General features: G+C 36.7%; 1 long non-coding RNA gene across 18 annotated transcripts; it reads right to left on the bottom strand.

Annotated features, from left to right (window-relative positions):
- LOC121790602 lies at positions 1–21,696 on the bottom strand. Of its 18 annotated transcripts, none has more exons than XR_006048321.1 (70): positions 21,482–21,696; positions 21,281–21,403; positions 20,637–21,185; positions 20,441–20,553; positions 20,157–20,290; positions 19,886–20,004; positions 19,452–19,794; positions 19,279–19,350; positions 19,093–19,179; positions 18,883–18,994; positions 18,616–18,778; positions 18,407–18,527; positions 18,104–18,303; positions 17,858–17,997; positions 17,629–17,767; positions 17,068–17,201; positions 16,797–16,915; positions 16,375–16,707; positions 16,202–16,273; positions 16,016–16,102; positions 15,806–15,917; positions 15,539–15,701; positions 15,330–15,450; positions 15,027–15,226; positions 14,781–14,920; positions 14,552–14,690; positions 12,350–12,483; positions 12,079–12,197; positions 11,644–11,989; positions 11,471–11,542; positions 11,285–11,371; positions 11,075–11,186; positions 10,808–10,970; positions 10,599–10,719; positions 10,296–10,495; positions 10,050–10,189; positions 9,821–9,959; positions 9,260–9,393; positions 8,989–9,107; positions 8,554–8,899; positions 8,381–8,452; positions 8,195–8,281; positions 7,985–8,096; positions 7,718–7,880; positions 7,509–7,629; positions 7,206–7,405; positions 6,960–7,099; positions 6,731–6,869; positions 6,170–6,303; positions 5,899–6,017; positions 5,477–5,809; positions 5,304–5,375; positions 5,118–5,196; positions 4,908–5,019; positions 4,641–4,803; positions 4,432–4,552; positions 4,135–4,328; positions 3,889–4,028; positions 3,660–3,798; positions 3,098–3,232; positions 2,831–2,949; positions 2,435–2,741; positions 2,251–2,322; positions 2,046–2,151; positions 1,550–1,948; positions 1,165–1,361; positions 989–1,060; positions 278–420; positions 111–191; positions 1–15 (listed from the first exon to the last, which is right to left on the bottom strand). It is a non-coding gene; the product is annotated as an uncharacterized LOC121790602 (long non-coding RNA). The 18 variants fall into 18 exon arrangements; XR_006048316.1 differs by having other exon boundaries at positions 1,165–1,758; positions 1,839–1,948; XR_006048319.1 differs by having other exon boundaries at positions 1,165–1,709; positions 1,839–1,948.
- Between the last annotated feature and the right edge of the window lie 4,371 nt (positions 21,697–26,067).

Raw genomic sequence — 26,067 nt, 5'->3', positions numbered from 1 at the left:
CTCCAAATAGATCTCCTAAAACAAGAAAGATAAAAGGGCATATCATGTAGATAATTATATACTCCATATACAAAAGTTGATAGTTATTTCAAATTTTTCACTGAACATACCAGTTCCAGCAGGCAGAATAGGTTTGTTCGCCTCTTCCAGAATTTTGGTCACACTTTCAATAGATTCCAAACGGACCTACACTGAAGATAAAGTCAGATTGACAGCATGCCCTCATAAATCATTCATAGATTTAATGATTAACAAACATATACTCCATTTAACCAACCTTCAAATCAGAAACCTCTAAGCCTTTTAACAGGGGGGGTAGTCTTTTCACTGATATCTTGACGTGGAAGACCATCCATGCCAGTGATGCCACCACTCACCGCAGTTGTTGTAGAATCAGTTACTTTATCAACCTTCCTGAAGCTGCAGATGCATGCAAAGGGTAATATTTGTAAATTTGAACTGAAGAAAAAAACATATCATAGGAAAAATGACAGTTACACACCCAAAAAAAATTAATATTGTCATACTCGGCGTCGAGAGTACTTAGTAAAGCAAGTTTATCATCGGACAGAAATCACTTTATATCTTCGAGAAGAGAAAAACACAGTTACTTCTTTTTCAAATTTGACTATTAAGATTTCCATAAAACCCCTCTAATAAGCCACCTCCCAACACATCCCCAGATATGAAAGCTGAGTTTTAAAAAATGTATCCCCATAAGACAGAAATCCCTGTATATCTTCAAGAAGAGGAAAAAAACAGTTAATTCCTCTTCAGATTTGACTATTTTGATTTCAGTAAAACCACACTAATAAGCTCCCTCGCAACACATCCAGTGACTGAGTTTAAAAAATGTAACACCTGGACCAACAAACTGTTGCATTTCTAGATGTAGCTGCACTAGATTGTAAACCGACGTACTTGCATAAGTCAATTAAATCCTGGAAAATGATTATCACGCATGTTAAAACCGATAAGTTTTGAGCACCTTCAGCTTAATATGAGAAGTACCAAAGTCGTCCACTGCAGAAACCATCCATGATAGGCCTTCACTAAGAACCTATGGAAATATCACAGTTATATTCAAAAGAGAGAGACAAACAGACGAAGGTTTGAGCACCGGCACCTTCCCACATGGAAATATCTACATAGCTTTAAGCGCACCTCGGGTGAAAGAATATCATGCAACCATTTGTAGAGCTTCAAAGCTTGATCAAGTGCAGGTGCAGCCAATCCTGTAACAGGTCCGAATACTTCTTTAATATTCATCAAGTGGATGATTCTTCAAGTGCCTGGTAATTCTCAAATACCAAAGTGTGTATCTGCTCAATTTGAACAGAAACTTCCCCCAGAAAACGGACCTGATAAGTAAAACAATCAAGACATTCAATCAGAAAGTGGTGCACAAAGTCAAGACATTCTGCTGTTGGCGTGGCGAAATCCATAACGTATGAAAGGTATCTAAACGATCGAAGAGTAAGAATGCGTTTTACAATAGTGGAAACATATATAGCCGTTCCAGGTAACCAGCAATGCAAAATCATGATACCTGAGCTTTTGTGTATGCATCTAAAACGCCAAATTCATCCACAAACCATTTCCACAAACCATGTAGCAACAACAAGTTTCTTTGCTGAAACTGTTGGCCTCTCATCGCAGTCTCCAAAACATAGTCGTAAGCTATATTTTCTACTACAGATGTATGTGCACTAGACATACCACATAGTTAGTCATGCCACTCTCGCCGAAGGATGGAATCTTGATTTTGTACGAAATAGGCGTTAAGAATGAACTATAAAACATCTGCATATATCTTGTAACTATATTCATCTGCATACCTTGCAACTACTTTCATCTGCAGTGGTTGAATAGTTGATGTATAGCTGTATTTTTCCCAGCTTTTTCTTGCTCTGGTTCCCGAGATATAACACTGACAATGCTTATTCCCCTGCATCAAAACAAGCAGAAAAACTTGACCCCTTGACACACACACGGATCTGTTTCAAAAATAACAGAAAACCAAAGATGAGGTCAAGATCAAGTACCGATTCATCAGAAATGTCAGCCATCTGAACAAGAGCATGCCCGCAATACTTTCCCTTCGAATCATGGACTTCGATTATCAGATCATCTCCAAATCCATCTGGCAAGCTGCAGGTCAAGAGCAGTATAATTCACTTATCAATGATCTGCCAAACTTAAGAACTAGAAGTAGAATGAGACACAAAACATAAAAGACACGAGATTCACCAGATACCGGTTGCATTCCCAATGAATCATCTTCGGGCGAACTTTTCAATCTCAACAAACAAGAATATGATTCTGGAATCAAAAACAAGATATACAATCCGAGTAGAAGTTAGACTGAATGAGAAACAAGAATCCATATTGATATATGAATGAATGAATGAATGAATGTAAGAAACCTGCATACCTTGCACCAATTCATAAGTTGATGCACTTTATGAGCTTGGGTACTTCTCTCAAGTATCTACGAGTCCCAACAATTAAGTGTGCAACGCTTCTATGCAATATAGAGAGCCTCTTACAATGTCAGTTTTTTTTCTTTTCTTTTCTTTTTCCTTTTTTTTCTTTTTCTTCCTTTTTTCTATTGGATGAAACAACCAATTTCACATTTGATAACCTTTGCTGAAATGTTTCCAGCTTCACCGTGGATGAAGACTTTAAAGATGTAAACATGCAACCAGTGGGTTGCTCCGTCCCCATTTTCACTTTACGAACTGAAAAATAATAGAAAAACTTTGTACAGTTAAATACAAGCCATGCACAAGAAGCAGAAAACAATTTTCTTGCAATACCACTTATACACCTTGAACTTTAATCTTCCCGATGGTTTTCTTAGATGTTACGTAAGTGCCTTCACCCACAAGTTTAGAATGATCTTTCCTCGTCAGCTCTTCCTCTGATTTTAATAATATATTTCTTAACCTGCAAATTAAACAAGGAAAGTTAAAGTATTAGATATACCCTTTTAAGTAACTTTCTTTAGTGCAAAAGAAACCAAGATATGGTTTGGAAGCTAACTAATCAGCATATGCAGTAGAAAATTAAAAATAAAATCCAGAGATTATCTCACCCTAATACATCCCTCAGCAGTGAACATTCATTTTCCAAAAAGGGAGGAGCTCCCATACAGCTCCTTGCCCACGAGTGGAGGCATAGATGCACAGATGCATCATAAGATAAAACAGCATACCAGTTGCCTAGACCACTGCATCGGATTTAGATAATATACAAGTATTAGAAGATCTGCTTCCATGAAAAGAAGCTAAATGAGAACTATTAACTTCAAGATCTCTCATGTTCATCTGGCATAATGAATCCCAAATTTCCTATTAGAATATCTCCTAGCATAAAAAATTGATAATGCTTTTTGCAACAATGTACTTATAGCTACGCAAAATCTAGAAGAGAAGAAAAAGATATTTTATTAATTCATCTGTCATCTCTGACATATTTCTTTGTGGAACAGTGGAATATAAAGTTTTTTTACAACGGAGTTATTCATTACAAACAATTGAGATTCCGAGACATATTTTGATTCAATGATCAATATCAGGTGTTAAAGAAGTAATTGATTGAAAAAAATCTAAATAAATATGCATGGTTGAGAGAAACAGATTATGCTTCTAACTTACCTCCAAAATAAATGAGAGAACATATTCCTCGTGAACCTTAGGTATGGTCGCTGTGTTACTTGTTTCAATACAGAATGTAACACAGCTCAAGTCAACGACCTTACAAGAGGAACTTTGTTTTTCACTGCTACCTTCACATCTGTAGAAAACTAATAATCAGTAAGATTAAAACTGTAGAAAGAACTTTCTAATTCCAAATCATAATAAAGACAAATTCTTCTTTTTTTACCTTGAGACCCATGCATTAGTTTTTCCTTTCATATATGCTGTGGAGACAGCCACGGGATCCAATAACATGTTTTCGTTATTAGTCGAAAAGAACTCATCAATTTCAAACAAGTGCCTGATTGACCTTTTTCTCGTAGCAATCTGCAGAGAAACATCACAGTTATATTCAAAAGAGAAAGACAAACAGGCGACGGTTTGAGCACCGGAACCTTCCCACATGGAAATATCTACATAGCTTTAAGCGCACCTCGGGGAAAGAATATCATGCAACCATTTGTAGAGCTTCAAAGCTGGATCAAGTGCAGGTGCAGCCAATCCTGTTGCAGGTCCGAATACATCTTTAATACCCGACATCGATGATTCATCAAGTTACTTGAAATTCTCGAAGACCAGAGTGAGTATAATTTGAACAAAAACAGAAACTTCTCCCAGAAAACGGGCCTGATCAGGAAAACAATCAAGACATTAAATTAGATACTATCATACAATAACCAGGAAATGTAAAAATGATAAGAAAACGACAACTTGCCACATAATGACCTACCTCTTAGTGACTCAATGTGTGCTTACTTTTGTCTTTGATTACCACGGGCAGCAGAATGTCGTGCACCAAATCAAGATAATCTACTGTTGCTATGGAGATATCCATAACGTATGAAAGGTATCTAAAAGATCGAAAAGCAAGAATGCATTTAACAATTGTGGAAACATATATAGCCGTTCCTGGTAACCAGCAATGCACATTCATGATACCTGAGCTTTGTGTATGCATCTAAAACTCCAGAAAAGATGCAAATGAATCCACCAACCATTTCCACGAACCATGTAGCAACAAGTTTCTGTGCTGAAACTGTTGGCCTTTCATCGCAGACTCCAAAACACAGTCTTAAGCGATAGTTTCTGCTACAGATATGCACTGGACGTAACACATAGTTAGTGATGCCACTTTCGCCGAAGGATGGAATCTTGATTTTGAACGACATAGGCGCTAAGCATGACATATAAAACATCTACATATACCTTGTAACTATCTTTATCTGCAGTGGTTGAGTAGTTGATGTATAGCTGTATTTTTCTCAGCTTTTTCATGCTCTTTTTCCCCGGATATAACACACTGACGACGCTTCTTCCCCTGCATTAAAACAAGCAGAAATATTTAACCCTTTCAGACACATAAACAGATCTGTTTCAAAACACCAAAAAACCAAACATGAGGTCAAGATCAAGTACCGATTCATCAGAAATGTCAGCCACCTGAACAAGAACATGCCCACAATATAATTCAGATTCAGATCATCTCCAAATCCACCTGGCAAGCCGCAGATCAAGAGCAGTATAATTCACTTATTGATGATCTGCCAAACTTAAGAACTAGACGGAGAATGAGAAACAAAACATATAAAACACGAGCTTCACCAGGTCCCGGTTGCATTCCCAATGCATCCTCTTCGGACGAACTTTTCAATCTCAACATACAAGAATATGATTCTGCAATTAAAAACAAGATTTGCAATCCGAGTATAAGTTAGATTGAATGAGAAACAAGACTCCATAATTGATATATGAATGAATGTAAGAAACATGCATACCTTGCACCAATTCATAAGTTGATGCGCTTTATTAGCACGGGGTACTTCTTTCAAGTATCCACGAGTCCCAACAATTAAGTGTGCAACGCTTCTATGCAATAAAGAGAGCCTCTTACAATGTCAGATTTTTTTTATTTTTTTCTTTTTTTTCTCTTTTTTCATTTTTCCCTTTTTTTCTTTTTTTCTTTTTTTTCTTTTTTTTGTTGGATGAAACAACCAATTTCACATTTGATAACCTTTGCTGAAATGTTTCCAGCTTCCCCGTGGATGAAGACTTTTAAGATGTAAACGTGAAACCAGTGGGTTGCTCCGTCCCCATTTTCACATTACGAACTGAAAAATAATAGAAAAACTTTGTACAGTTAAATACAAGCCATGCTCAAGAAGCATAAAACAATTTTCTTGTAATACCACATAGTCACCTTGAACTCTAATCTTCCCGATGGTTTTCTTAGACTTTACGTAAGCGCCTTCACCCACAAGTTCAGAATGATCTTTCCTCGTCAGCTTTTCCTCTGATTTTAATAATATATTTCTTAACCTGCAAATTTAACTAAGTAAAGTTAATGTAACAGCAGATATACCCTTTTAAATAACTTTCTTTTGTGCAAAAGAAACCAAAATATGCTTTGGAAGCTAACTAATCAGCATATGCAGCAGAAAATTAAAAATAAAATCCAGTGATTATCTTACCCTAATACATCCCTCAGCAGTGAGCATTCATTTTCCAAAAAGGGAGGAGCTCCATACAGCTCCTTGCCCACGAGTGGGGGCATAGGCGGACAGATGCATCATAAGATAAAACAGCATACCAGTTGCCTAGACCACTGCATCAGATTTAGATAATATACAAGTATTAGAAGATCTGCTTCCATGAAAAGAAGCTAAATGAGAACTATTAACTTCAAGATCTCTCATGTTCATCTGGCATAATGAATCCCAAATTTCCTATTAGAATATCTCCTAGCATAAAAAATTGATAATGCTTTTTGCAACAATGTACTTATAGCTACGCAAAATCTAGAAGTGAAGAAAAAGATATTTTATTAATTCATCTGTCATCTCTGACATATTTCTTTGTGGAACAGTGGAATATAAAGTTTTTTTACAACGGAGTTATTCATTACAAACAATTGAGATTCCGAGACATATTTTGATTCAATGATCAATATCAGGTGTTAAAGAAGTAATTGATTGAAAAAAATCTAAATAAATATGCATGGTTGAGAGAAACAGATTATGCTTCTAACTTACCTCCAAAATAAATGAGGGAACATATTCCTCGTGAACCTTAGGTATGGTCGCTGTGTTACTTGTTTCAATACAGAATGTAACACAGCTCAAGTCAACGACCTTACAAGAGGAACTTTGTTTTTCACTGCTACCTTCACATCTGTAGAAAACTAATAATCAGTAAGATTAAAACTGTAGAAAGAACTTTCTAATTCCAAATCATAATAAAGACAAATTCTTCTTTTTTTACCTTGAGAACCATGCATTAGTTTTTCCTTTCATATATGCTGTGGAGACAGCCACGGGATCCAATAACATGTTTTTGTTATTAGTCGAAAAGAACTCATCAATTTCAAACAAGTGCCTGATTGACCTTTTTCTCGTAGCAATCTGCAGAGAAACATCACAGTTATATTCAAAAGAGAAAGACAAACAGGCGACGGTTTGAGCACCGGCACCTTCCCACATGGAAATATCTACATAGCTTTAAGCGCACCTCGGGGAAAGAATATCATGCAACCATTTGTAGAGCTTCAAAGCTGGATCAAGTGCAGGTGCAGCCAATCCTGTTGCAGGTCCGAATACATCTTTAATACCCGACATCGATGATTCATCAAGTTACTTGAAATTCTCTAAGACCAGAGTGAGTATCTGCTCAATTTGAACAGAAACAGAAACTTCTCCCAGAAAACGGGCCTGATCAGGAAAACAATCAAGACATTAAATTAGATACTATCATACAATAACCAAGAAATGTAAAAATGATAAGAAAACGACAACTTGCCACATAACGACCTACCTCTTAGTGACTCAATGTGTGCTTACTTTTGTCTTTGATTACCACGGGCAGCAGAATGTCGTGCACCAAATCAAGATAATCTACTGTTGCTGTGGAGATATCCATAACGTATGAAAGGTATCTAAAAGATCGAAAAGCAAGAATGCATTTAACAATTGTGGAAACATATATAGCCGTTCCAGGTAACCAGCAATGCACATTCATGATACCTGAGCTTTGTGTATGCATCTAAAACTCCAGAAAAGATGCAAATGAATCCACCAACCATTTCCACGAACCATGTAGCAACAAGTTTCTGTGCTGAAACTGTTGGCCTTTCATCGCAGTCTCCAAAACACAGTCTTAAGCGATAGTTTCTGCTACAGATATGCACTGGACGTAACACATAGTTAGTGATGCCACTTTTGCCGAAGGATGGAATCTTGATTTTGAACGAAATATGCGCTAAGCATGACATATAAAACATCTGCATATACCTTGTAACTATCTTTATCTGCAGTGGTTGAGTAGTTGATGTATAGCTGTATTTTTCTCAGCTTTTTCATGCTCTTTTTCCCCAGATATAACAGACTGACGACGCTTCTTCCCCTGCATTAAAACAAGCAGAAAAATTTAACCCTTTCAGACACATAAACAGATCTGTTTCAAAACACCAAAAAACCAAACATGAGGTCAAGATCAAGTACCGATTCATCAGAAATGTCAGCCACCTGAACAAGAACATGCCCACAATATAATTCAGATTCAGATCATCTCCAAATCCACCTGGCAAGCTGCAGATCAAGAGCAGTATAATTCACTTATTGATGATCTGCCAAACTTAAGAACTAGACGGAGAATGAGAAACAAAACATATAAAACACGAGCTTCACCAGGTCCCGGTTGCATTCCCAATGCATCCTCTTCGGACGAACTTTTCAATCTCAACATACAAGAATATGATTCTGCAATTAAAAACAAGATTTGCAATGCGAGTATAAGCTAGATTGAATGAGAAACAAGACTCCATTATTGATATATGAATGAATGTAAGAAACATGCATACCTTGCACCAATTCATAAGTTGATGCGCTTTATTAGCATGGGGTACTTCTTTCAAGTATCCACGAGTCCCAACAATTAAGTGTGCAACGCTTCTATGCAATAAAGAGAGCCTCTTACAATGTCAGATTTTTTTTTTATTTTTTTCTTTTTTTTCTCTTTTTTTCATTTTTCCCTTTTTTTCTTTTTTTCTTTTTTTTCTTTTTTTTGTTTCTTTTTGTTGGATGAAACAACCAATTTCACATTTGATAACCTTTGCTGAAATGTTTCCAGCTTCCCCGTGGATGAAGACTTTAAAGATGTAAACGTGAAACCAGTGGGTTGCTCCGTCCCCATTTTCACATTACGAACTGAAAAATAATAGAAAAACTTTGTACAGATAAATACAAGCCATGCTCAAGAAGCATAAAACAATTTTCTTGTAATACCACATAGTCACCTTGAACTCTAATCTTCCCGATGGTTTTCTTAGACTTTACGTAAGCGCCTTCACCCACAAGTTCAGAATGATCTTTCCTCGTCAGCTTTTCCTCTGATTTTAATAATATATTTCTTAACCTGCAAATTTAACTAAGTAAAGTTAATGTAACAGCAGATATATCCTTTTAAATAACTTTCTTTTGTGCAAAAGAAACCAAAATATGCTTTGGAAGCTAACTAATCAGCATATGCAGCAGAAAATTAAAAATAAAATCCAGAGATTATCTCACCCTAATACATCCCTCAGCAGTGAGCATTCACTTTCCAAAAAGGGAGGACCTCCATACAGCTCCTTGCCCACGAGTGGGGGCATAGGCAGACAGATGCATCATAAGATAAAACAGCATACCAGTTGCCTAGACCACTGCATCGGATTTAGATAATATACAAGTATTAGAAGATCTGCTTCCATGAAAAGAAGCTAAATGAGAACTATTAACTTCAAGATCTCTCATGTTCATCTGGCATAATGAATCCCAAATTTCCTATTAGAATATCTCCTAGCATAAAAAATTGATAATGCTTTTTGCAACAATGTACTTATAGCTACGCAAAATCTAGAAGTGAAGAAAAAGATATTTTATTAATTCATCTGTCATCTCTGACATATTTCTTTGTGGAACAGTGGAATATAAAGTTTTTTTACAACGGAGTTATTCATTACAAACAATTGAGATTCCGAGACATATTTTGATTCAATGATCAATATCAGGTGTTAAAGAAGTAATTGATTGAAAAAAATCTAAATAAATATGCATGGTTGAGAGAAACAGATTATGCTTCTAACTTACCTCCAAAATAAATGAGGGAACATATTCCTCGTGAACCTTAGGTATGGTCGCTGTGTTACTTGTTTCAATACAGAATGTAACACAGCTCAAGTCAACGACCTTACAAGAGGAACTTTGTTTTTCACTGCTACCTTCACATCTGTAGAAAACTAATAATCAGTAAGATTAAAACTGTAGAAAGAACTTTCTAATTCCAAATCATAATAAAGACAAATTCTTCTTTTTTTACCTTGAGAACCATGCATTAGTTTTTCCTTTCATATATGCTGTGGAGACAGCCACGGGATCCAATAACATGTTTTTGTTATTAGTCGAAAAGAACTCATCAATTTCAAACAAGTGCCTGATTGACCTTTTTCTCGTAGCAATCTGCAGAGAAACATCACAGTTATATTCAAAAGAGAAAGACAAACAGGCGACGGTTTGAGCACCGGCACCTTCCCACATGGAAATATCTACATAGCTTTAAGCGCACCTCGGGGAAAGAATATCATGCAACCATTTGTAGAGCTTCAAAGCTGGATCAAGTGCAGGTGCAGCCAATCCTGTTGCAGGTCCGAATACATCTTTAATACCCGACATCGATGATTCATCAAGTTACTTGAAATTCTCTAAGACCAGAGTGAGTATCTGCTCAATTTGAACAGAAACAGAAACTTCTCCCAGAAAACGGGCCTGATCAGGAAAACAATCAAGACATTAAATTAGATACTATCATACAATAACCAAGAAATGTAAAAATGATAAGAAAACGACAACTTGCCACATAACGACCTACCTCTTAGTGACTCAATGTGTGCTTACTTTTGTCTTTGATTACCACGGGCAGCAGAATGTCGTGCACCAAATCAAGATAATCTACTGTTGCTGTGGAGATATCCATAACGTATGAAAGGTATCTAAAAGATCGAAAAGCAAGAATGCATTTAACAATTGTGGAAACATATATAGCCGTTCCAGGTAACCAGCAATGCACATTCATGATACCTGAGCTTTGTGTATGCATCTAAAACTCCAGAAAAGATGCAAATGAATCCACCAACCATTTCCACGAACCATGTAGCAACAAGTTTCTGTGCTGAAACTGTTGGCCTTTCATCGCAGTCTCCAAAACACAGTCTTAAGCGATAGTTTCTGCTACAGATATGCACTGGACGTAACACATAGTTAGTGATGCCACTTTTGCCGAAGGATGGAATCTTGATTTTGAACGAAATATGCGCTAAGCATGACATATAAAACATCTGCATATACCTTGTAACTATCTTTATCTGCAGTGGTTGAGTAGTTGATGTATAGCTGTATTTTTCTCAGCTTTTTCATGCTCTTTTTCCCCAGATATAACAGACTGACGACGCTTCTTCCCCTGCATTAAAACAAGCAGAAAAATTTAACCCTTTCAGACACATAAACAGATCTGTTTCAAAACACCAAAAAACCAAACATGAGGTCAAGATCAAGTACCGATTCATCAGAAATGTCAGCCACCTGAACAAGAACATGCCCACAATATAATTCAGATTCAGATCATCTCCAAATCCACCTGGCAAGCTGCAGATCAAGAGCAGTATAATTCACTTATTGATGATCTGCCAAACTTAAGAACTAGACGGAGAATGAGAAACAAAACATATAAAACACGAGCTTCACCAGGTCCCGGTTGCATTCCCAATGCATCCTCTTCGGACGAACTTTTCAATCTCAACATACAAGAATATGATTCTGCAATTAAAAACAAGATTTGCAATGCGAGTATAAGCTAGATTGAATGAGAAACAAGACTCCATTATTGATATATGAATGAATGTAAGAAACATGCATACCTTGCACCAATTCATAAGTTGATGCGCTTTATTAGCATGGGGTACTTCTTTCAAGTATCCACGAGTCCCAACAATTAAGTGTGCAACGCTTCTATGCAATAAAGAGAGCCTCTTACAATGTCAGATTTTTTTTTTATTTTTTTCTTTTTTTTCTCTTTTTTTCATTTTTCCCTTTTTTTCTTTTTTTCTTTTTTTTCTTTTTTTTGTTTCTTTTTGTTGGATGAAACAACCAATTTCACATTTGATAACCTTTGCTGAAATGTTTCCAGCTTCCCCGTGGATGAAGACTTTAAAGATGTAAACGTGAAACCAGTGGGTTGCTCCGTCCCCATTTTCACATTACGAACTGAAAAATAATAGAAAAACTTTGTACAGATAAATACAAGCCATGCTCAAGAAGCATAAAACAATTTTCTTGTAATACCACATAGTCACCTTGAACTCTAATCTTCCCGATGGTTTTCTTAGACTTTACGTAAGCGCCTTCACCCACAAGTTCAGAATGATCTTTCCTCGTCAGCTTTTCCTCTGATTTTAATAATATATTTCTTAACCTGCAAATTTAACTAAGTAAAGTTAATGTAACAGCAGATATATCCTTTTAAATAACTTTCTTTTGTGCAAAAGAAACCAAAATATGCTTTGGAAGCTAACTAATCAGCATATGCAGCAGAAAATTAAAAATAAAATCCAGAGATTATCTCACCCTAATACATCCCTCAGCAGTGAGCATTCACTTTCCAAAAAGGGAGGACCTCCATACAGCTCCTTGCCCACGAGTGGGGGCATAGGCAGACAGATGCATCATAAGATAAAACAGCATACCAGTTGCCTAGACCACTGCATCGGATTTAGATAATATACAAGTATTAGAAGATCTGCTTCCATGAAAAGAAGCTAAATGAGAACTATTAACTTCAAGATCTCTCATGTTCATCTGGCATAATGAATCCCAAATTTCCTATTAGAATATCTCCTAGCATAAAAAATTGATAATGCTTTTTGCAACAATGTACTTATAGCTACGCAAAATCTAGAAGTGAAGAAAAAGATATTTTATTAATTCATCTGTCATCTCTGACATATTTCTTTGTGGAACAGTGGAATTTAAAGTTTTTTTACAACGGAGTTACTCATTGCAAACAATTGAGATTCCGAGATATATTTGGATTCAATGATCAATATCAGGTGTTAAAGAAGTAATTGATTGAAAAAAATCAAAATAAATATGCATGGTTGAGAGAAACAGATTATGCTTCTAACTTACCTCCAAAATATATGAGGGAACATATTCCTCGTGAACCTTAGGTATGGTCGCTGTGTTACTTGTTTCAATACAGAATGTAACACAGTTCAAGTCAACGACCTTACAAGAGGAACTTTGTTTTTCACTGCTACCTTCACATCTGTAGAAAACTAATAATCAATAAGATTAAAACTGTAGAAAGAACTTTCTAATTCCAAATCATAATAAAGACAAATTCTTCTTTATTACCTTGAGACCCATGCATTAGTTTTTCCTTTCATATATGCTGTGGAGACAGCCACGGGATCCAATAACATGTTTTCGTTATTAGTCGAAAAGAACTCATCAATTTCAAACAAGTGCCTGATTGACCTTTTTCTCGTAGCAATCTGCAGAGAAACATCACAGTTATATTCAAAAGAGAAAGACAAACAGGCGACGGTTTGAGCACCGGCACCTTCCCACATGGAAATATCTACATAGCTTTAAGCGCACCTCGGGGAAAGAATATCATGCAACCATTTGTAGAGCTACAAAGCTGGATCAAGTGCAGGTGCAGCCAATCCTGTTGCAGGTCCGAATACATCTTTAATACCCGACATCGATGATTCATCAAGTTACTTGAAATTCTCGAAGACCAGAGTGAGTATCTGCTCAATTTGAACAGAAACAGAAACTTCTCCCAGAAAACTGGCCTGATCAGGAAAACAATCAAGACATTAAATTAGATACTATCATACAATAACCAGGAAATGTAAAAATTATAAGAAAACGACAACTTGCCACATAACGACCTACCTCTTAGTGACTCAATGTGTGCTTACTTTTGTCTTTGATTACCACGGGCAGCAGAATGTCGTGCACCAAATCAAGATAATCTACTGTTGCTGTGGAGATATCCATAACGTATGAAAGGTATCTAAAAGATCGAAAAGCAAGAATGCATTTAACAATTGTGGAAACATATATAGCCGTTCCAGGTAACCAGCAATGCACATTCATGATACCTGAGCTTTGTGTATGCATCTAAAACTCCAGAAAAGATGCAAATGAATCCACCAACCATTTCCACGAACCATGTAGCAACAAGTTTCTGTGCTGAAACTGTTGGCCTTTCATCGCAGTCTCCATAAAAATAAAATCCATACAGCTCCATACAGCTCCTTGCCCACGAGTGGGGGCATAGGCAGACAGATGCATCATAAGATAAAACAGCATACCGGTTGCCTAGACCACTGCATCGGATTTAGATAATATACAAGTATTAGAAGATCTGCTTCCATGAAAAGAAGCTAAATGAGAACTATTAACTTCAAGATCTCTCATGTTCATCTGGCATAATGAATCCCAAATTTCCTATTAGAATATCTCCTAGCATAAAAAATTGATAATGCTTTTTGCAACAATGTACTTATAGCTACGCAAAATCTAGAAGTGAAGAAAAAGATATTTTATTAATTCATCTGTCATCTCTGACATATTTCTTTGTGGAACAGTGGAATATAAAGTTTTTTTACAACGGAGTTATTCATTACAAACAATTGAGATTCCGAGACATATTTGGATTCAATGATCAATATCAGGTGTTAAAGAAGTAATTGATTGAAAAAAATCTAAATAAATATGTATGGTTGAGAGAAACAGATTATGCTTCTAACTTACCTCCAAAATAAATGAGGGAACATATTCCTCGTGAACCTTAGGTATGGTCGCTGTGTTACTTGTTTCAATACAGAATGTAACACAGCTCAAGTCAACGACCTTACAAGAGGAACTTTGTTTTTCACTGCTACCTTCACATCTGTAGAAAACTAATAATCAGTAAGATTAAAACTGTAGAAAGAACTTTCTAATTCCAAATCATAATAAAGACAAATTCTTCTTTTTTTACCTTGAGACCCATGCATTAGTTTTTCCTTTCATATATGCTGTGGAGACAGCCACGGGATCCAATAACATGTTTTCGTTATTAGTCAAAAAGAACTCATCAATTTCAAACAAGTGCCTGATTGACCTTTTTCTCGTAGCAATCTGCAGAGAAACATCACAGTTATATTCAAAAGAGAAAGACAAACAGGCGACGGTTTGAGCACCGGCACCTTCCCACATGGAAATATCTACATAGCTTTAAGCGCACCTCGGGGAAAGAATATCATCCAACCATTTGTAGAGCTTCAAAGCTGGATCAAGTGCAGGTGCAGCCAATCCTGTTGCAGGTCCGAATACATCTTTAATACCCGACATCGATGATTCGTCAAGTAACTTGAAATTCTCGAAGACCAGATTGAGTATCTGCTCAATTTGAACAGAAACAGAAACTTCTCCCAGAAAACGGGCCTGATCAGGAAAACAATCAAGACATTAAATTAGATACTATCATACAATAACCAGGAAATGTAAAAATGATAAGAAAACGACAACATGCCACATAACGACCTACCTCTTAGTGACTCAATGTGTGCTTACTTTTGTCTTTGATTACCACGGGCAGCAGAATGTCGTGCACCAAATCAAGATAATCTACTGTTGCTGTGGAGATATCCATAACGTATGAAAGGTATCTAAAAGATCGAAAAGCAAGAATGCATTTAACAATTGTGGAAACATATATAGCCATTCCAGGTAACCAGCAATGCACATTCATGATACCTGAGCTTTGTGTATGCATCTAAAACTCCAGAAAAGATGCAAATGAATCCACCAACCATTTCCACGAACCATGTAGCAACAAGTTTCTGTGCTGAAACTGTTGGCCTTTCATCGCAGTCTCCAAAACACAGTCTTAAGCGATAGTTTCTGCTACAGATATGCACTGGACGTAACACATAGTTAGTGATGCCACTTTCGCCGAAGGATGGAATCTTGATTTTGAACAAAATAGGCGCTAAGCATGACGTATAAAACATCTGCATATACCTTGTAACTATCATTATCTGCAGTGGTTGAGTAGTTGATGTATAGCTGTATTTTTCTCAGCTTTTTCATGCTCTTTTTCCCCGGATATAACACACTGACGACGCTTCTTCCCCTGCATTAAAACAAGCAGAAAAATTTAACCCTTTCAGACACATAAACAGATCTGTTTCAAAACACCAAAAAACCAAACATGAGGTCAAGATCAAGTACCGATTCATCAGAAATGTCAGCCACCTGAACAAGAACATGCCCACAATATAATTCAGATTCAGATCATCTCCAAATCCACCTGGCAAGCTGCAGATCAAGAGCAGTATAATTCACTTATTGATGATCTGCCAAACTTAAGAACTAGACAGAGAATGAGAAACAAAACATATAAAACACGAGCTTCACCAGGTCCCGGTTGCATTCCCAATGCGTCCTCTTCGGACGAACTTTTCAATCTCAACATACAAGAATATGATTCTGCAATTAAAAACAAGATTTGCAATCCGAGTATAAGTTAGATTGAATGAGAAACAAGACTCCATAATTGATATATGAATGAATGTAAGAAACATGCATACCTTGCACCAATTCATAAGTTGATGCGCTTTATTAGCATGGGGTACTTCTTTCAAGTATCCACGAGTCCCAACAATTAAGTGTGCAACGCTTCTATGCAATAAAGAGAGCCTCTTACAATGTCAGATTTTTTTTATTTTTTTCTTTTTTTTCTCTTTTTTCATTTTTCCCTTTTTTTCTTTTTTTCTTTTTTTTCTTTTTTTTGTTGGATGAAACAACCAATTTCACATTTGATAACCTTTGCTGAAATGTTTCCAGCTTCCCCGTGGATGAAGACTTTAAAGATGTAAACGTGAAACCAGTGGGTTGCTCCGTCCCCATTTTCACATTACGAACTGAAAAATAATAGAAAAACTTTGTACAGTTAAATACAAGCCATGCTCAAGAAGCATAAAACAACTTTCTTGTAATACCACATAGTCACCTTGAACTCTAATCTTCCCGATGGTTTTCTTAGACTTTACGTAAGCGCCTTCACCCACAAGTTCAGAATGATCTTTCCTCGTCAGCTTTTCCTCTGATTTTAATAATATATTTCTTAACCTGCAAATTTAACTAAGTAAAGTTAATGTAACAGCAGATATACCCTTTTAAATAACTTTCTTTTGTGCAAAAGAAACCAAAATATGCTTTGGAAGCTAACTAATCAGCATATGCAGCAGAAAATTAAAAATAAAATCCAGAGATTATCTCACCCTAATACATCCCTCAGCAGTGAGCCTTCATTTTCCAAAAAGGGAGGAGCTCCATACAGCTCCTTGCCCACGAGTGGGGGCATAGGCAGACAGATGCATCATAAGATAAAACAGCATACCAGTTGCCTAGACCACTGCATCAGATTTAGATAATATACAAGTATTAGAAGATCTGCTTCCATGAAAAGAAGCTAAATGAGAACTATTAACTTCAAGATCTCTCATGTTCATCTGGCATAATGAATCCCAAATTTCCTATTAGAATATCTCCTAGCATAAAAAATTGATAATGCTTTTTGCAACAATGTACTTATAGCTACGCAAAATCTAGAAGTGAAGAAAAAGATATTTTATTAATTCATCTGTCATCTCTGACATATTTCTTTGTGGAACAGTGGAATATAAAGTTTTTTTACAACGGAGTTATTCATTACAAACAATTGAGATTCCGAGACATATTTTGATTCAATGATCAATATCAGGTGTTAAAGAAGTAATTGATTGAAAAAAATCTAAATAAATATGCATGGTTGAGAGAAACAGATTATGCTTCTAACTTACCTCCAAAATAAATGACGGAACATATTCCTCGTGAACCTTAGGTATGGTCGCTGTGTTACTTGTTTCAATACAGAATGTAACAAAGCTCAAGTCAACGACATTACAAGAGGAACTTTGTTTTTCACTGCTACCTTCACATCTGTAGAAAACTAATAATCAGTAAGATTAAAACTGTAGAAAGAACTTTCTCTTTCCAAATCATAATAAAGACAAATTCTTCTTTTTTTACCTTGAGACCCATGCATTAGTTTTTCCTTTCATATATGCTGTGGAGACAGCCACGGGATCCAATAACATGTTTTCGTTATTAGTCGAAAAGAACTCATCAATTTCAAACAAGTGCCTGATTGACCTTTTTCTCGTAGCAATCTGCAGAGAAACATCACAGTTATATTCAAAAGAGAAAGACAAACAGGCGACGGTTTGAGCACCGGCACCTTCCCACATGGAAATATCTACATAGCTTTAAGCGCACCTCGGGGAAAGAATATCATGCAACCATTTGTAGAGCTTCAAAGCTGGATCAAGTGCAGGTGCAGCCAATCCTGTTGCAGGTCCGAATACATCTTTAATACCCGACATCGATGATTCATCAAGTTACTTGAAATTCTCGAAGACCAGATTGAGTATCTGCTCAATTTGAATAGAAACAGAAACTTCTCTCAGAAAACGGGCCTGATCAGGAAAACAATCAAGACATTAAATTAGCTACTATCATACAATAACCAGGAAATGTAAAAATGATAAGAAAACGACAACATGCCACATAACGACCTACCTCTTAGTGACTCAATGTGTGCTTACTTTTGTCTTTGATTACCACGGGCAGCAGAATGTCGTGCACCAAATCAAGATAATCTACTGTTGCTGTGGAGATATCCATAACGTATGAAAGGTATCTAAAAGATCGAAAAGCAAGAATGCATTTAACAATTGTGGAAACATATATAGCCGTTCCAGGTAACCAGCAATGCACATTCATGATACCTGAGCTTTGTGTATGCATCTAAAACTCCAGAAAAGATGCAAATGAATCCACCAACCATTTCCACGAACCATGTAGCAACAAGTTTCTGTGCTGAAACTGTTGGCCTTTCATCGCAGTCTCCAAAACACAGTCTTAAGCGATAGTTTCTGCTACAGATATGCACTGGACGTAACACATAGTTAGTGATGCCACTTTCGCCGAAGGATGGAATCTTGATTTTGAACAAAATAGGCGCTAAGCATGACATATAAAACATCTGCATATACCTTGTAACTATCTTTATCTGCAATGGTTGAGTAGTTGATGTATAGCTGTATTTTTCTCAGCTTTTTCATGCTCTTTTTCCCCGGATATAACACACTGACGACGCTTCTTCCCCTGCATTAAAACAAGCAGAAAAATTTAACCCTTTCAGACACATAAACAGATCTGTTTCAAAACACCAAAAAACCAAACATGAGGTCAAGATCAAGTACCGATTCATCAGAAATGTCAGCCACCTGAACAAGAACATGCCCACAATATAATTCAGATTCAGATCATCTCCAAATCCACCTGGCAAGCTGCAGATCAAGAGCAGTATAATTCACTTATTGATGATCTGCCAAACTTAAGAACTAGACGGAGAATGAGAAACAAAACAAATAAAACACGAGCTTCACCAGGTCCCGGTTGCATTCCCAATGCATCCTCTTCGGACGAACTTTTCAATCTCAACATACAAGAATATGATTCTGCAATTAAAAACAAGATTTGCAATGCGAGTATAAGCTAGATTGAATGAGAAACAAGACTCCATTATTGATATATGAATGAATGTAAGAAACATGCATACCTTGCACCAATTCATAAGTTGATGCGCTTTATTAGCATGGGGTACTTCTTTCAAGTATCCACGAGTCCCAACAATTAAGTGTGCAACGCTTCTATGCAATAAAGAGAGCCTCTTACAATGTCAGATTTTTTTTATTTTTTTCTTTTTTTTCTCTTTTTTCATTTTTCCCTTTTTTTCTTTTTTTCTTTTTTTTCTTTTTTTTGTTTCTTTTTGTTGGATGAAACAACCAATTTCACATTTGATAACCTTTGCTGAAATGTTTCCAGCTTCCCCGTGGATGAAGACTTTAAAGATGTAAACGTGAAACCAGTGGGTTGCTCCGTCCCCATTTTCACATTACGAACTGAAAAATAATAGAAAAACTTTGTACAGTTAAATACAAGCCATGCTCAAGAAGCATAAAACAATTTTCTTGTAATATACCACATAGTCACCTTGAACTCTAATCTTCCCGATGGTTTTCTTAGACTTTACGTAAGCGCCTTCACCCACAAGTTCAGAATGATCTTTCCTCGTCAGCTTTTCCTCTGATTTTAATAATATATTTCTTAACCTGCAAATTTAACTAAGTAAAGTTAATGTAACAGCAGATATACCCTTTTAAATAACTTTCTTTTGTGCAAAAGAAACCAAAATATGCTTTGGAAGCTAACTAATCAGCATATGCAGCAGAAAATTAAAAATAAAATCCAGAGATTATCTCACCCTAATACATCCCTCAGCAGTGAGCATTCATTTTCCAAAGAGGGAGGAGCTCCATACAGCTCCTTGCCCACGAGTGGGGGCATAGGCGGACAGATGCATCATAAGATAAAACAGCATACCAGTTGCCTAGACCACTGCATCAGTTTAAGATGACATAACAAGTATTAAAAGATCTGCTTCCATGAAAATAAGCTAAATGAGAACTGTTAACTTCAAGATCTTTCATGTTTATCAGGCATAAAGAATCCCGAATTTCCTATGGGAATATCTCTTAGCAAGATTACCTTGAATGAAATGTTGGATATTGACCGCTCAACGGATGAGAAGTTACAGCTGCATTCTTAAAAAACGTATCCAGCTTTTCTAGAAACTTCTCCAGGGGTCTCATACCCATCATCTAAATAACAGATATACCAAAAAAAAGCTAAATTGGCAATTAAAAATAATAATATTTAGAAGGAAAACCTTGAAATAATTTACCTTGGCAATATCCGCCAATGCTGAGAATTGATCACTTAAATATCTTTCCAAATAAACTCGAAACACCAAACAAGATACTATGAACCTATCTCATGGTTTTCATATTTGGCTGCACGCTGGTGCTAGATGGATTAGCCCCTTCATTGTTCCGTTTCTCCACTGAAACGCTGTTGCTACAAGTGGTGTCCGGGGTGGAGTTCAGTTAGTGACAGATTCAGAAGACACCCTAGCAGAATCATGGTGCCCTACAACGACTCTATCATTATAATTCCCAGGTGCATTGGCAAAATAAATGTGTCTTGCACCACCATTGGCCACTTTATCATCCCGCGGCGATGCCTTAGGGGAGTCGCGACCACCATAGCCCCCACCCTCAGAATCAGAGGTGTCTATGTCCCAATCCGAGAGGTTCTCAATCATACGGTTAACAGAGGGCATACGTCCAGTGCGAAAGTTGGAAACAGAGGACAACCCGAGGCTATTGCCACGGTACCTCAGCCCCACCACTGAATCAGAATGAAGCTTGTTCCGTAGGAACTAGTTCTCCACCTATTCATAATATACCAAATTCAAGATTAATGAATCACATAATGTATGAAGTCACAATGTAAACAAGAAATTGACTAAAGAAATAAGATATCGACCTCAAGCCGGATTTTCTGCCCTCCGGCAGACCAGCGGCGGTGGCGGAGGCAGACCAGCGGTGGCAGCGAGGCATCCGACGCACAACGACACTTCCCAGATCTTTTCGACGACATTTCCAAACCCTTTTCATTTCTGAAACTTTTAGTAAAGATTTCAAAGTTTTTAAACTTTTTTTGCAAATTAAAAGTGAAGCAACTTACCGAGCGTCGGCGGGGACGGCAGCGGTTACCAGCCGAAACAATAGCAGCAGCGGTGGTTGTCGGCGTCGAGGAAGAGAACTCCGGAGAATCGATAGCTAAGTAGTCCAATTCTAGTTTAGAGTTGTTTTTTCAATTTGGTGAACAGAAAGGGTGAGAATCGAGGGGGAGAGAGAGAGAGGGGGGATCGGTGAGAAGCGAGGGAGAGAGAGATTCAAATTTGGGAGTGATTCTTTTCTTTTATTTATATACTGTAGGGCTTAGTTATATCTAGTGTTGGGCTAGTTTTACATTTATTTAGGTTTTGGGCTTAGGTAAATAGGTAAAATATTTTGGGCTCATACTAAATTCTCTTACTCGGGATCGTATATTGTTATTTCGTTGTTTGGATTTCCACACAAGAAGGGTGAAATATATTTATTTTTTAGTTCCCAATTTAATTAGTTAATCCCTTAGCTAATTTATTTAATTCCCGAATTCATTCCGTGGAGGATGAATAAGTACGAGACTAACGATACGAGTTTCAAGGACGTGAGCGGTCGGCCAGCGTAGTAGTTAACTCTCAAATACTTCCGCGACTCTAAGTTTTAAATTCTTATCTTTTCTTAAATTGTTGGACTATTGTTGCTTCGTGATTTGAGACTCTGATTCAATATTAAGTTTCCCTTTTGATTCAAATGTCGTGCCCTTTGATCATTTTCTCATTTCTTCCCCTGCTTCTTTATTCCCCCACTAGTCACGATCAACTGAGCTTTTTTATCCTTAAAAAGTGTGGTCGTGACAAATAATTTTAGTAGATTATATGATTCACATTATCAATAAAAGTGTATGTTTATATACTATTAGTGGATAGTTGAATCTACAAAATAATACTAGTAAATTATTAATTCTAATCATATCTGGTGTAACTAAAATGAGAGTATTCACAATATGGGACTACAATCCCGCCCTATAAATTTGACCAATTCCATTTTTCTTCTACCACGTAAACATTTTATCTTCCCGCCAAAATATCCTCAATAGCACCATATAAATCCACTCATCCTCATTTTCCACAATTTTTGTTTCTTTTAATTTTTTGTGTTTATCAATTAAAGTACCATATTAAAATAAAATAAATTGAAGGAAGGATTAAAATATACAGTAAAAGTCAAAACTGGTCCTGAACTGTGACGCCCGACTTTTTCTATTCCTTTAAGTTATTTTTGGATTACTGTCGAATTTTTTTAGCCAACTATCGTTCCGTTTTATTTTGAGAGCCTATGGAATTTTTTTTAAGAAGCCGAAATATTAATTTATTATTCTAATCCTGCAGTCAAATCCTCAGTCAACATGAATTACTTCTCCTAATTTCATTCTACACGTTTCTTCATCAATATCTCCACTCCCTAAAATCTCTCCAACAAACCAAATCTCCACAGAATTATTATATATCTCAACAACTCCATATCAGTTTCAAATCTACAATTTATACGTGAATATATACGCCCACACTGTCCCACAAATTTTTCATCACATCTGGAGTAGGGCAGCCGTGAGTTTCATTCCTCCCTGAAATTGCAAAATCTGTCCCCCTTACAAAAAGGTATATCCCTCCTAGCAACCAATTCTCCTTTCTCTTCATGTGTTTGCATCTCACATAATACCCAACCAAAAACCAAACTTTGAATCGAGCATAAAAAAAATGAAATAAAAGGTTTCAAATTTGGGGAAAAGGAGAGAGAGATGACCGGGGTACGAAATTGGTGCTTCTGTGAAGTAATTTGGAGAGTGAGCTTGATGTTTTGGTGAATTGGGGAAGAAAGGCAGAAGGAGAGAGAGAGGGAGGAAGAACAGAGAGGGATTTGAGATAGAGAGAGATGCATTGACGGTTGGGAGTATACTTTTTACTAATTTCTTCCTTCTTTTGTACACGTACGTGTGTGTTGAGGGAGTATATACATGTGCTAAGTTGGGAGTAAAATATGTTGCCAACTCCTTTCCCTTTTTCTTGTTTTAATTGTTTAAGCACTACTAGTTATATTATTTGATGGGGGTTCAATGAGGATTATTGTATATTAATTTTAAAGTGGGGAATTGATAACTATGTATTGTGGATTTGGAAGATATGTATATGTACGTTGGTGGCTGTGAGGATATGTGTACTACCTTTTTTTTTTTTTCTTAATTAGTTGTTACTCTTAGATTTGTCGATGGACTAATTAATTGGAATAGTATTGGGTAGAAAATGTGTTATGGTGGTTATTATTCTTTAGTTGGGAATATTTATACTTTGCATAGTTATGGGATAAATTAAGTTTTGTTGGCAGATCACTTAAGTGATGTTTTGAGCCATAAAATACGAGGATATAGCTTCTAAGAAATGATGGGAGAATAAATTGAGCACGCACTTAAGATGCATGCATTGTTAAATTTATTTATTTTGCAAAGTCTAATTTTGCATATCATGATATTTCAAAAAGGGTGAACTTGTGCACGTTGTTGCGGTTGAAACAAGAAAGTGTTGAGGAGTTAAGCGTTCGAGGTGGGCTTTCTTTTTAAATAAGGGCAATGCCCTAAGTATACTTTTTATGTGAAAATGATATGAATATTTGTCATGCCGTGTTTTGTTTTATTCTATGGAACCTATCTGATGTGGCTTTTGCCATCAATGGATAATCGAATTCGGGTCTGTCTAGGGAGTGAGTCCCTATTCAGGCTAGTGTACACCTATGGAGATCGTGAGCTGTCTTTTGGGTCGGCCGGTCTAGTGACTTGGGATGTGGCCACATTCCTTGTCATCAATGGATCAGATATGGTAGACATCTATGGGAAAATGACTGCAGTCACGAGTTTTACGATGGAAATGATTTTAGTGTCTTGGGCGATTTCTAAAGTTAAAACCCCAAGGTCACTCAATGGTGGCATGATAAATACTTTTTATAAAATGTTTTCGGCATGAGTCCATTGAGTGCATCAAGTACTCAGCCCTGCTTTTCTTTTAAAAATTGCAGGTTGAGCGTGACGGGTGCGGTGGGTGTTGAGCAAGACCGTTGAAGAAATTAAGTGTTTAGAATGTGTCATGTCTTCACACGTGGCATATTCCTTCTCTCAAATGCTTCCGCTAAATATTGTTTCTTTTGAGTTGTTGATCGTTGAGATACTCTGATTTTATTCGAGCTATTCCCATTTGTTTCGGGCAATGGTTGAGTTGTGTTGTTTTCCCCTTTCTTCCCCGCCTCTTCAATCCTCCCCTAGTCGCGATCAACCGTGTTTCCTATCCTGAGAAAATACGGGCGTGACAAAGTGGTATCATAGCAATTTTTCTTTCCGCTCTGGACCCGAGAGTCTTTTCAGTCTTAGTCTAGACTTGTTTCGCTAGACTAAAATAATAGTGATAATAATAATAATGATAATAATAATTATGCATTGAAGGCTCAACATCCCACTTCGCCACGCTCAATCAAGAAAAAGGTAATTTATTTTATGAAAATTTTTGTAAGAAAGTTTTCTGAAAATGAGATGAGAAGAGCTATGGTTATGAAAACAAAGTATGTTTTACAATGGGATAGAGGAGCTATGGTATATATATATGTGTGTGTGTGTTTTGCGAGAAGATGAAAATCTATGGTGATAGAAAGATGTATGTTATGCAATGGGGTGATTTATCTTTTATGAAAAAAAATTGATCATTGGAAATACTGTGTTTATGAATTATTCGAAAATTTTTGAGTTTCGAGAAAAATAGTTTTAACTTTTTCGTTTGGAAAATTGAGCTATGGAAGTATGATGATATTTATGTTATGAGGTGCAAAGTAAGATGCGTTATTCTATGGAGTGTTTTATACGATGGATGAAAGTTGATGCGAAAGTATATTTTAGTTTTGAGTCAAAACTTTTACTTTAAAAGTGAGATGTGGAAATTTTAGGAAAGTGTGAAAGAGTTTGAAGAAAGCTTTTGTGTCAAAATTTTATGAATGCAAATGTGAAGTGCGAAAGTGTTTAGCTATGAGATGTGAAAATGTTGTGTGTTTATCTTGTGGTATGAATGACGTTAATTGTGGTAGATGTTGAGATGAGAGATGATGAAGTACGTGGCGAACATAGAGTGCTTATGTTGTAGGCTAGATTGAATACACGCGAACCGTAGTTTTAAGTTGAGATAATCTATCACTTTCCCGAGTGACAAAAATGAACGAGAATCTGAAAGTGTGGGGCGAATCCCTAATTTATCAAAAATACGAGGCAAGGAAAATCGAAGAATGAGAAGAGAAGTCAGTATTATGATGTATGAAAAGATATGAAAGTGGTGAAGTTGGAATATGAGCAATCGTACTAACTCGTGTGCCTATGAAACAGAATGCCACCGAGACGTGGACGTGGAGATGGACGTGGACGTGGTCCACGAGTAGGGCGCAATGGGGAGGAACGGTCCGAGGAGAGTGTTGGAAATCAACTCCCGCCACCACCACCACCCCCACCTCCACCTCAAGAAAAAGGATACATCAAGACATTTTTGAAGCAAAACCCCCCACAGTTTGATGGACTTGGAGAGCCACCAAAGGCAGAGGCCTGGATACGCGCCCTCGAGCGTATATTCAAGTTTATGG

This window comes from Salvia splendens, unplaced genomic scaffold, assembly GCF_004379255.2.
Source record: "Salvia splendens isolate huo1 unplaced genomic scaffold, SspV2 ctg563, whole genome shotgun sequence".
Classification (NCBI taxonomy): domain Eukaryota; kingdom Viridiplantae; phylum Streptophyta; class Magnoliopsida; order Lamiales; family Lamiaceae; genus Salvia; species Salvia splendens.
This window is presented reverse-complemented; position numbering and strand designations above follow the sequence as displayed.